The sequence below is a fragment of the Piliocolobus tephrosceles genome, chromosome 14 (genome assembly GCF_002776525.5).
Source record: "Piliocolobus tephrosceles isolate RC106 chromosome 14, ASM277652v3, whole genome shotgun sequence".
In the NCBI taxonomy this organism is placed as follows: domain Eukaryota; kingdom Metazoa; phylum Chordata; class Mammalia; order Primates; family Cercopithecidae; genus Piliocolobus; species Piliocolobus tephrosceles.
This window is the reverse complement of record NC_045447.1, coordinates 18557353-18569572: the sequence shown is the minus strand read 5'-3', so window position 1 is coordinate 18569572 and position 12220 is coordinate 18557353.

Below are 12220 nucleotides of genomic sequence, written 5' to 3'. Positions count from 1 at the left end.
GGGGAGGGAGGGGGAGGGAGGGGGAGGGAGGGGGAGGGAGGGAAAGGGAGGGAGAGAGAGAAAATTTGTGGTAAGAGAAGCAATTCTTAATCTTCTCAGAGTGAGGAAGGCGATCCATACCAGATGGTTAGGAGACAGAGGGCCAAGAACTGGCACAGTTCCTGCCTTTGAGGAACATATATAATAGAAGAAAAAAAACAGAACACATAAACAAATAAAATGTATGCATGCATATTTGATTATTTTAAAGGTGCACCAATTCTACATGCTTTATAGCAGCACAGGCTGGGCTGTATGGGGTGAAATTACATGAGGTATAGAATTTGTTACTCAGGTGCATCCCCAGGGACTAGCAGCAACCGTTTCACCTGGGAGCTTGTTAGAAATGCAAATGCTCAGATTTTGCCCCAGAACTACTTCTCAATATTCTACACGTTCTAACATGTAGAATCACTTCTCAATATTTAATGGTGGTGGGAAGAGCACTAATTTCACAAAGAGAAAAAGAAAAAGAAATCAGGGGAAGTAAGTCAAGTAGACACGAATATTGATAGCCGTTATATACCCAAAAGAATATATATCATTCTATTATAAAGATATATGTGGCCAGGCGCAGCGGCTCACACCTGTAATCCCAGAACTTTGGGAGGCTGAGGTGGGTGAATCACAAGGACAGGAGATTAAGACCATCCTGGCTAACACGGTGAAACCCTGTCTCTACTAAAAATACAAAAAATTAGCCGGGTGTGGTGGTGGGCACCTGTAGTCCCAGCTACTCGGGAGGCTGAGGCATGAGAATAGCGTGAACCCAGGATGAGGAGCTGGCAGTGAGCCAAGACCATGCCCCTGCACTCCAGCCTGGGTGACAGAGCAAGACTCCGTCTCAAAAAAATAAAAAAGATATATGCATGTATATGTTTATTGGACCACTATCCACAATAGCAGAGATGTGCAGTCAACCTAAATGTCCATCAGTGATAAAGAAAATGTGGTACATAAACACCATGGAATACTATGTAGCCACAAAAAAGAATGAGATCATGACCTTTGCAGAGACATGGATGGAGCTGGAAGCCACTATCCTTAGCAAGCTAACACAGGAACAGAAAACCAACCACCACATGTTCTCACTCATAAGTGGAAGCTGAATGATATGAGCACAGGGAGAGGAACAACACATACTGTCGGGAAAGAGGGGAAGTGGGGAGAGGGTGAAGTTCAGGAAAAATAGCTAACACTTGCTGGGCTTAATACTTAGGTGACGGGTCAACAAGTGCAGCAAACCACCGTGGCAGACATTTACCTATGTAACAAACCTGCACATTCTGCACTTGTACCCCAGAACTTATAATAAAAAAGAAAATAAAAGAAGTTGAAATGGCTCATGGTTCTTCAAGCTGTATAGGGAATCATAGCAACTTCTGCTTCTGGGGGGGCCTCAGGAAACTTACAATAATGGTGGAAGGCAAAGAGGAAGCAGGCTCATCTTATATGGCCTGAGCAGACGGAAGAGAGAGAGGAGGGAGAGGTTCACACACTTTTAAATGACCACATCTCATGAGAACTCACTCTCACAAGAACAGCACCAACAGGGAAATCTGTCCCCGCTATTCAATCACCTCCCAACAGGCCCCACCTCCAACACTGGGGATTCAGCTGAACATGAGATTTGGGTGGGGACACAGATCCAAACCATATCACTGTTGAAACTGGATCATGGGCCTCTGGGATTTCACCATACTAGTCTCTGCTTTTGTGTCTGTTTTAAAATGTTTGAAGTAAAAAAAAAAAATAAGTAAAAATGCACCAATGAATTGACAGGGGAAAGCTAAGCAAACCATGGTCCAAGACAGCAGAACTTACCCTGGGACTTCCAGAGAGGCTAAAAGAAGGTCCAGGCTCCAAGTCGCTAATGCCAACAGCTGTGCTGGCCTCGCGGATGGGGACGTCATCAGGAGATTTGCCAAGGGGCTGCACTTGGGATGCTGGATACGTGTAGCCTTAGAGAACAGAAGGCACTGACGCCAAGCAGGATGAATGAGAAAGACGCAGCTCTAGGTGAGATTTTTGGCACTCCAAAGATAAACAGAAAATTTTGGGCCAGGCACAATGGCTCATGCTTGTAAACCGAGCATTTTGGGAGGCCGAAGCAGGTGAATCACTTGAACTCAGGGGTTTGAGACCAGCCTGGCCAACATGGTGAAATCCCGCCTCTACTAAAAAAGAGAAAAATCAGCTGGGCGTGGTGGCAGGTGCCTGTAATCCCAGCTACTTGGGAAGCTGAGGCGGGATAATCGCTTGAACCTGGAAGGTGGAGGTGGCCGTGAGCCTAGATCACACCACTGCTCTCCATCCTGGGCGACAAGAGCGAGACTCCATCTCAAAAAAAAGAGAGAGAAAATTTTAAATGCTTCTGGAGAGCAAAAACACCGCCTACCAAGGTTATCCACCCTACCGAATGCTGCAGGAAATAGCAAGGCCTCTATCTTAAATGCCTAGGGCTGCTGTAATCAATGACCACAGACTTAATGGCTTAAAAGAACACAGATTTATTCTCTTACATTTCTGGAGGTGAGAAGACCGAAAGGAGTTTCATTAGAGGGAAACCAAGCTGGCTGACTGCACACAGTCCAGAGGCTCCAGAGGAGACTCTGCTTGGTTTCCTGGCCTTTTCCAGCTTCTAGAGCTGCATTCCTTACATTCCTTGACTCCTAGCCTCTTCCTGCTTCAAAGCCAGCAGCAGCACAGAATATTGTTTCAGTAGTCATGTCATCTTCCTCTCTAGATGAATCTCCCCCGACCTCCCTCTAGTAAGGACACTTGGGATTACATTTAGGGCCCTCCTGAATAGTCCAGGATAATCTCTCCCTCTCAAGTTCCATAATCACATCTACAAAGTCCCCTTTGCCATATAATGTTCACAGATTCCAGGAATTAAGACCTGGATATTTCAGGGGACCATTCAGCCTCCCACAGCTTCTAATTCCAAAGAAAAGTAGTTTTACCAGGGGTTCTATAGTTCCACGGTTTGGAAAAGAGTTAGGTGATGCATCAACAAATTAAACATAGAATTACCATACAATCTAACAATTTCACTCCTAAGCATCTACCCAAAATAACTGAAAGAAGACTGGGCACAGTGGCTCATACCTGTAACCCAAGTACTTTGGAGGGCCAAGGCAAGTGGATCACTTGAGTCCAGGAGTTCAAGACCAGCCTGGGCAACATGGTGAAACTCCATCTCTATAAAAAGTACAAAAATTAGTTGGGCATGGCCTGTAGTCCCAGCTACTTGGGAGGCTGAAGTGAGAGAATCACCTGAGTCCAGGAGGTCGAGGCTGTAGTAAGCTGTGATTGCACCACTGCACTCCAACCTGGATGACAAGACCCTGTCTTAAAAAAAAAAAAAAAAAATGGAAAGCAGAAATTCAAACAAATATTGATACACAAATGTTCACAGCAGCACTATTCACAATAGCCAAAAGGTGGAAACAACCACAATATCCATCAATTGACAACAGGATAAATAAAATGTGGTACATCCATACAATGGAATATCATTCAGCTGTGAACAAGGAATGAAGCACCCATACATGCTACAACCTGGATGAACCTTGAAAACATTTTGTTACATGAAGAAGCCAGACACAAAAGGCCACATGTTATATGATTCCCTTCATATTAAATGTCCACAACAAGCAAATCTGCAAAGATAGAAAGCAGATTAGTAGTTGCTGGGGGTGGTGACAGGGAGGAATGAGGGGTGACTGCTTAATGGATGGAAGGTTTCCTTTTAGGGTAAAGAAAAAATTCTGGAACTAGACAGCAGTGATGAGTGCATAATATTATGAATGTGCTTACTGCCACTGAATTATACACTTTAAAATCATTAAAATGGCAAATTTGGCATTAAAGAGAAAAAGAGTAGACACAGGAAATAATGATATCTAAGGATAAGTTAAGATCAAGGAAAGTGCAAACCAAATTATAAGAGAATCTGCTGACCCCGATGTTTAGAACATTCCCTTTGAGCAGTAAGGGTTTCCAGACATAGAATTGATTACATTCTTGTCTCTACAGGCCTAATCACATCACTTGGTTCTGCAGTGAATATTTCCATAATCTAAAGTATATAAATGATATTTTTACTGGGCTTAAAATTTTAGAACTAACCTATAGAGAAATCATGAAAGACCATTACGGTAACAGAGTGAATATAAATGTTATGAACCTTGACAATGTAAGAATAATTATTTAAGAAGAATTGGATGCAGATGGGAAACACAGAACAAAGTGTAAGTACACGGACTTCTTTATTTTTCATAGCAGAGATCAATACTTACAATTCAAAAGAAATAAATCAAGAAACAGATACTTAGTAGGTTATTAAAACTTAAAAAGGCAATCAGTAGACAAACTAAGAATAATGTCTGTAACTGCAAAATTCAGTAAGGGACAGGAGAGTTGGAAGGCAATAAAGGGTGCTCAATTCCTCAACTATCTTAGCAGAAAGGCAACAAGTACTGTCCAAAGAAGGTGAGTCAAGAAATAGAACTATATTTAAAGCTTAAATTGTTGATAGACATCTGTTTCTGTTTGGTGAGAAAACCCCTCTTTCCCTGGGGATACCCATTTGCATGTGTGAGGTAGGGCAGACCTGCCCTTGTGGCCATAGGAATGGTCACATGACCCATCTGGCCAATCAGAACCTTCCCTGGGACTTTTTCACCAGCACTGTTGGGGAACATACTGACTTTAGGCCAGCATTGTCAAGTCAGGAGAATGGTACCCTGGGGCTTTCTGTATCCATCTGCCTGCTACTGGACATGAATCTGCATATAGACTGAAGCAACATCAGAGCTGATGACATTATTGAATTCCTGGATGTGCCTGAAGCTCGTATTATTCTTCAGATTTCTGTTATCTTACCCATTGAATTCTCTCCCACCTCTTTTTTTGAGACAGAATCTCATTCTGTCACCCAGGCTAGAGAGCAGTGGCATGATCTCAGCCCATTTGCAGCCTCAACCTCCTGGGCTCAAGGGATCCTCCCACCTCAGCCTCCCAAGTAGTTGGGACTACAGGTGCATGCCACCAGGCCTAGCTAATTTCTGTATTTTTTGTAGAGACAGAGTTTCATCATGTTGCCCAAGCTGGTCTTGATCTCCCAGTGTCAAGCAGTCCACCCATCTCGACCTCCCAAAGTACTGGGATTAGAGGCATGAGGCACCATGCCGAGCTTGAATTCACCATTCACTTAAAAAAAAAAAAAAAAAAAAAAAGGCTGGGAAAGACATTTGTGCTAACTCTTGGAATCTTCTAGGAAGAAGAGGAGTTCACCAGCAAGGAACTCCAGGAAAAGGTGTTAGAACCACAGCCCAAGTGGTGACCCTAAGGCTTTCAGGATCAGGCCACCAATGGTTTTCAGTGGCCAGAACATCACCTGGTAGAGTGATGGTCACAAGGAGTGTGGCCAAAACTCGACATTTGGATGGCCAGCCAAAAGTCCAAATCCTGCTAAGAGCTATGCAACTTGGACGAAATTCTTAGCATCTCTGATCTTAGCCTTCTTGTTACCAAAATAGATAATACTATCTACCCTATGGTGTTGTTGAGATGGTGAAATAAATTATTTTTTATGATGATGAAAAAAATGTATTTTTTATGATGATTAGTTCAGTTCCTTGGTCAAACTACTTCTCTGACCACAGATTGCATCTGACCTAATTCTGCCCAACCACCCCACAAATATATGCCATAATTCCCAAGTGGTGAGGGTGAGGGAGTGTGAATGACTCACTGCAGCCCCTTCCAATCACTGGAAAGAAAACAACTCCCCCAGTGATCACGGGTCACTCAGCTAAAATTGTCATCATGTTCGCCTCCTGCTTCTCCCTCTTCTTCCTGATAGGTATTTGCTCTTCTGGTCCTTTCTTCCTTTATTATTTTGCACTTATAAATGCCATCCTCAGCTGGGTGCTGCAGCTCACACTTGTAATCCTAGCACTTTGGGAGGCCGAGGTGGGCAGATCACGAGTTCAGGAGTTCGAGACCAGCCTGGCCAACATAGTGAAACTCCATCTCCAATAAAAATACAACAACAAAAAAATTAGCCAGGCATGGTGTCAGGCGCCTATAATCTCAGCTACTCGGGAGGCTGAGGCAGGAGAATTGTTTGAATCTGGGAGATGGAGGTTGCAGTGAGCCGAGGTCGCACAACTGCACACCAGACCTGGGCACAGTGAGAGACTCCATCTCAAAAATAAAAAGAAAAGAAAATTTAAAAATAAATAAATGCCATCCTCATGCAGAAACAGGGGATTTTTGAGGGAGCAGGGTATGATTCAGGTGATCTGTGCCTCTGGATATGGTAAGAAAAACCACCGTGGAAGGCATAGTAATGGCTTTCCACTAAGATAGTGTCACTTATGAATTAAGTGGTGCCAGGCTCCCTTTGTAAATTTTTATGGTTTTTTTTTTCTTATTGTAAAAGTAATATTGTTTTTATAATATTTTTATTTCAAGTAATATAGGTAATATTGTTTATTGCAGCAAACACAGAAAGATAAAGAAGGAAATAAGTCACCCACAATCCCACAGCCCAGATTTAAAACCTGTTAACATGTTGGTGGACTCTGTTCCATTCAGTTTTACTAACACCCCTGAAATCATATCACATATTGTTGCATCCTGCTTTGTCCACTCAACATTATATTATAAGCATATCTCTCCATTTCATTAAAAATTCTCAAAGATTTTTTTTGGCCAGCATCATACTCCAGGGTACCAAAATCTATTTAATCAAGCAACTATTATTGAATATTTTAGGTACTTCTAGTTTTTCACTACTGATCACTCAGCCTAAATGTTTTCATCAGTTCAATAAGAGGCTTTAACCATTTGTATGCATTGTCATAGCTGGTACATTTAGCCTTGCTGCTCTCTTGGTTCACAGTAACACATCCAGGATGCCAGGTGGCCAGTCCCAAGGGTGCCAACACCACCCACACACGAGACAGGTGCCAACACCACCCACACACGAGACAGTCCCCCTTACCCAAAGGCGAGGTTATTTTCCAGACCTCCTTACCCTTCCTCACTTCCGAGCCTCACTGAAGGCCATGCAGTTCTCCCTGATAGATCTCCCCCAAGTTGTGTGTCTCTGGCAGCAGAAGCTGTGGTCTCTGCTCTGTTCTCCTAAAAGTCTCTGGGTTCCTTATGCAAATAAGTCCCCTCCCTCTCAGCTCACAGTTCCAGAACATAAATGTGTAGTTCTCTAAACCCCCCCCCAGATCAGGTCTTCCACTCTAACCCAAGTAATAGGTGCCTACTGATTCTGCATAACTGAGCCACTCCCGCCATCTGTCTTCCCTACAAGGGAAAAGGGCACTGGAGGAGGTTAGAGGGCCAGGGAGGACCAGCCAGAAAGATCCTGGAGGGAGTGTCCCACCCTACAGGTCAGAAGGTGAAGCTTACACTGGGGGAAGGGTGGCATGGCTCCACATTCACGCATTTTCTCACGATCTGTGCCCCTGTCCCACAGAACATATCCACCACATCCGGTTATTCCAGGGTCTCAGCTAGGAAAGAGGGAGCCTGGGCTCTAATTGCAGCTCTGCCAGTAGCGCACTTTGTGATGCTGGGCAAGCACCTTTCCCTCTCTGGGCTGTCAGGAACGGAAGGGTGACCAAAGGATCCTCAAAGGCCCTCCAGGGTCTGTTGCCTGAGCTCGAGCCCCACAGAGAATATTCTATCTGCAAGAACATGTGGTGAAGGGCGGCAGCCTGCTTCCCAGGGTCTCCCGGAGGCAGGGGCTGCACTGAGGGATACACCCACTTCCTCCTCCTCAGCCTTTCCATCAAGGGCCGTGGGGCATGAGGCTCACAAAGCACCTTGGAAAGCAGTAGGCCTTTTGAGGCCAAAAGGCGAGGTGGAGACAGCTATCTCAGTGACCTCCCACAAACAATGGGAATAATGGTCACAGGGCTGCTGCGGGACTTGCATGAGATGACGGAAGAAGTAAAAGTTTCAAGCTTCTTGTCAGGAAGACCCAGGAGCCAGCTCAAAGGGGCTCCTGCTGGCCAACCTTAGACAATGTGGGCATCAACATAAGGAATGATAGTAATGGATTATAACTCACAGACTCAGATAAAACTGTGAGTCTGTACAGATGGAAATAAGTGAATTAATTGAAAAGTTAAATTGAAAGTTTGATGTAAAAGGGGATATTGTCATAGTTTCAAAGCACTTCCACAAAATAATTACTAATTACAAAGGTAAAAGAAGTAACAGACACCATCTACATCAAGTGATTAAAATGAACACCGTGGTAATGCAACATATCCAAACTTACACCACCTGGTAGAAGGTACTGAGATGAGGTATGGCTTCTGGGATATGCTTCCTCAGAAGCATGACCTGGATCTGATCATGAGGAACCATCAGGCAAACCCAGATGAAGGGACATTCCAGGAACTAATGGCAAAAATGTCAAGGTCACGAAAGTTTAGAAAAGAGTGAGGAACTGTTCCAGGCTGAAGGAGCCTAGAGACGGCTACGTGCAACACTCATGATGCTGATCCCGGAAAGAGTGAGGAACTGTTCCAGGCTGAAGGAGACTAGAGACATGATGGCTGGATGCAACACATGTGATACTGACCCCAGAAAGAGTGAGGAACTGTTCCAGGCTGAAGGAGACTAGAGACACCACAGCTGGGTGCAACACACATGATACTGATCCCGGATCCTCGGGCTGTGAAGGACAATTATTGGGATGTTTGGGGAAACCTGGGTGGAGTCTGAATTAGACAGTAGTAATGTATCAATGTGAATGCTCCGATGGCAATGGTTGCTGTGTAGGCAGCCTTTGAGACGGCCCCCAGTGAACCTCACCCCCAGTATTCACTCCCTTGACTGAGAATATGGCAGAAGAAATGGGGAGTCATTTCCAAGAATAGGTTCCAAAAAGACTGTGGTCTTTTTGACTGCTATACTGTGGAAAGCCCTAAGAGGTTTTCCCATCATGGTGGTGAACAGAGGCCCTCAGCCCAACAGCCCAACTGCCCAGGAGGAACTGAAGCCTCCTAACAACCACTTCAGTAACTTGGATGTGGGTCCTTCAGACTCAGTCAGGTCAGAACGACTGCAGCCCGGGCCGACAGTGTGACTGCATCTCATGGGAGTCCTCCAGCCACTGGCTAAGTTGTGCCTGTGAAACAATCAATGTTCTTTATTTTGAGCTGCTAACTTTGGGGGTCATTTGTTACACAGCAATAGGTAACTAATACAGTTACCCATTATTATATGATTACGTAGGAGAATGTCCATATTTGTATGAAAGACACACTATTCAGGTGTACTGAGGTATCAGATGATGCGTAATTCTCAAATGGTTCAGGAATAGAAAGTTCTTTTTACCATATCTGCAACTTTTCTGTACGTCTAGGATTGTTTCAAAATTAAGACATCTATTGTAAAAAGAAGCCATGTGCCCTAGGGACATGAAGGAAAGGAACTCTGTTCTGGAAGGTCACCACTCAGGGTACAAAGGAGTAGATGTAATGGTGGGACTTCAGACATTGTGGTCTCTTTCTAAAATACAAACCACTCTCCTGCCTTAGACCCCTCCAATGACTCCTGCTATCCTCAAGATAAAGTCCAACTTCATGAGCCTGGCATTCAAGGCTACCAAGCCCTCCCTATGGACGGCACCCAGCCTGCCTCGTGTGTTCCCTCTAACACTTCACGCTCCAGACAGTGCCCATGCAAGCAGCTCCCAGAGGCCATGCTGTTTCTCCCCTTTGTGTTTTGCTCTGCCTTGAATGCCCCACTCCCCTTCTTTCCTAGACAATCCCTAATCAACCTCTGAGACTCGCCTTAGGAGCCACCTCCTCCACATCCCATGTATCACCAACCACCTCTCCTTCCGCAGTCACAGCACAACAAGTAGCACATGTAAGAAGTGTCCATCTCCTCCATCTGACTGTGAGCCCAGCAAGGGCCAAAGCCCTATCCAGTTCCCCACAGGCACTCAGCACCCAGCCAGCCCCAGCAGAGCACACAGTAGGTGCTCAGTTTTAAGAGCCCACAGCCTAACCAAGGCATGGTTAGGGGTGGGAGGCCCATAGTTACACTCCACAGGACCACTCACTCCAAAACTCAGAGCAGCGCAGCCTGGAGTCAGTTTTGGGGGCCCCAGACACAAGTTCCCAGAACTAGCCTCCCTGCCATGGGCCCTTAGACCCAGCACTGCCTTGTAAAAGCCCCTGGGGATTTCAGGCCCTGCAAAGGAGCAATTTGTACTTCAGGCTCACTAATGAATCCCTGAACGAAGGAATTAATTACTGTCTGTCAAAATTAGACTTCTCCCTTCCTTCGAGATGCATCTTCTTTTTATTCTTAATTAATTTTTAAAATTATGACGTCAGTGTGCAAAGTCTAATTTATTTTACTTTTAGCATTATTTCTCTGATAAGCAATTTCATTTTATGCCAGGCGCCCTCCTCGGTGCCACTTTGTCACGTCAGCTCTCACTTCAAGGGGCTGTGGCAGACCTCCCAGAGCAGGCATCGGAGGCCTCAGATGAGCTGCTCCCCCTCCTGGGCCTCGGTCTCCCCACTGAGAAATGAATGCATGGCACTAACCAGCTTCTGAGGGCCCTTCCGGGCTCACAACCCACTGTTCCACCGGCTTATCCCTCCCTCCATCATAGGATCTATGTGAGGCCTGTGGCCTCACGAATGCACAGCCCTCGAGCATGTATCAAGTGCTTCTGCACTTTCATAGCACGGATCCTTCCACAAAAACCCTTTTAAAGCCAAGCTTGTCTTCCCCATTTACAGGTGAGGAAACTGAGGCTCACAGAAGAGAAATTGCTAGGACATGTTGGAAAAAATGCTCCCAACCTAGGCTCTGACTCCAGATCTTCACCCTGGTACTGGGGTCTGTTGCAAATGGTGACTTGGAGGCCTCTGGTAAGACCCAGATGCTGCCTGGACAGGTCCTACATGACATCATTTGAGTCTGCCCAGTGCTCTGGTAAATGTCTCCCCCCTCCCACCCTTGTATGGGGATCTGCTGCCCTTAACTCAGCTCCCCACACTCTACCCTAGCCAGGAGTCCAAATGAGAGGTGCTTGCTTCACCCAGGACCCTACTCTCAGCCACAGGGGTGCTTCCTGAGTAGGCTTACTACTCGGTTTGAGCCAACTGGCTCCTTCCCTGGGACTGTTCTCACAGCTGCAGGCAGAGAGCATTTTCCTCTCTGGTTATGAAGCTGAGAAGGTGCGAGCATGGGCCAAGCCTGGTGGCTCATACCTGTAATCCCAACACTTTTGGGAGGTGGGTGAATTCCTTGAGCTCAGCAGTTCAAGACCAGCCTGGGCAACATGGTGAAACCCCGTCTCTACAAAAAAATTCTGAAAAAAAAGCTGAGCAAGTGGGGCATGCCTGTAGTCCCTGCTACTTGGGAGGCTGAGGTGGGTGGATTGCTTGAGACCAGAAGGTAGAGGTTGCAGTGAGCTGAGATTGTGCCACTGCATTCCAGCCTGGGTGACAGAGGGAGACCCCGTCACAAAAAAATAAAAATAAAAAAGAAGAAGAAGAAGACGGTGTGAGCATGGATGCTGCTCCACTAGTGTGGCCCCCACTCCCAGCCCACCTAGGAGAGATGTGAGTCGCCCACAGAGGCACGGAGCGGCATGGAGAGATCCTGCTTCCAGCCCCTTCTGAGGCTGCTCCACCCTTGCCCCTCCCAGTTGGTTACACGAGACACTTAAAGCCCCTTCATGGTCTAACTTCCTTTGAATGAGGTTTCTGTCACTTGTTACCCAAAAGTTCCAAGTGGTACGATTGGGCTCATAGAGCTGGGAGAAAGGAGGGGCTCAGCCTGATGTGGCAGGAACTGTCTCCAGTGGATTGATGCTAAGCCCGGGGGGTGAAGGTTCTAGAAGTGGATGTTCTGCAACCTGGAGATGACTTGTCCCTGCCTCACCCCAGGATGAAGCCATGGGTATATGAAGCCCTCAGGCTCAGGCCCCACTCCCCATCCGGGCCCATCTCCCACCCTACCATCTTTCACACACAGCCTCACCACAGCACCCCGTTGATTTGCTTTCTAAGAAACTGATTTGCTTTCCAGGAAACTGATTTGCTTTCCAGGCTCAGCAGGGCAAGTATTAAAGGACCAGCGAGTAGGCAAGACTAGGAGCAAAACTGCAAGT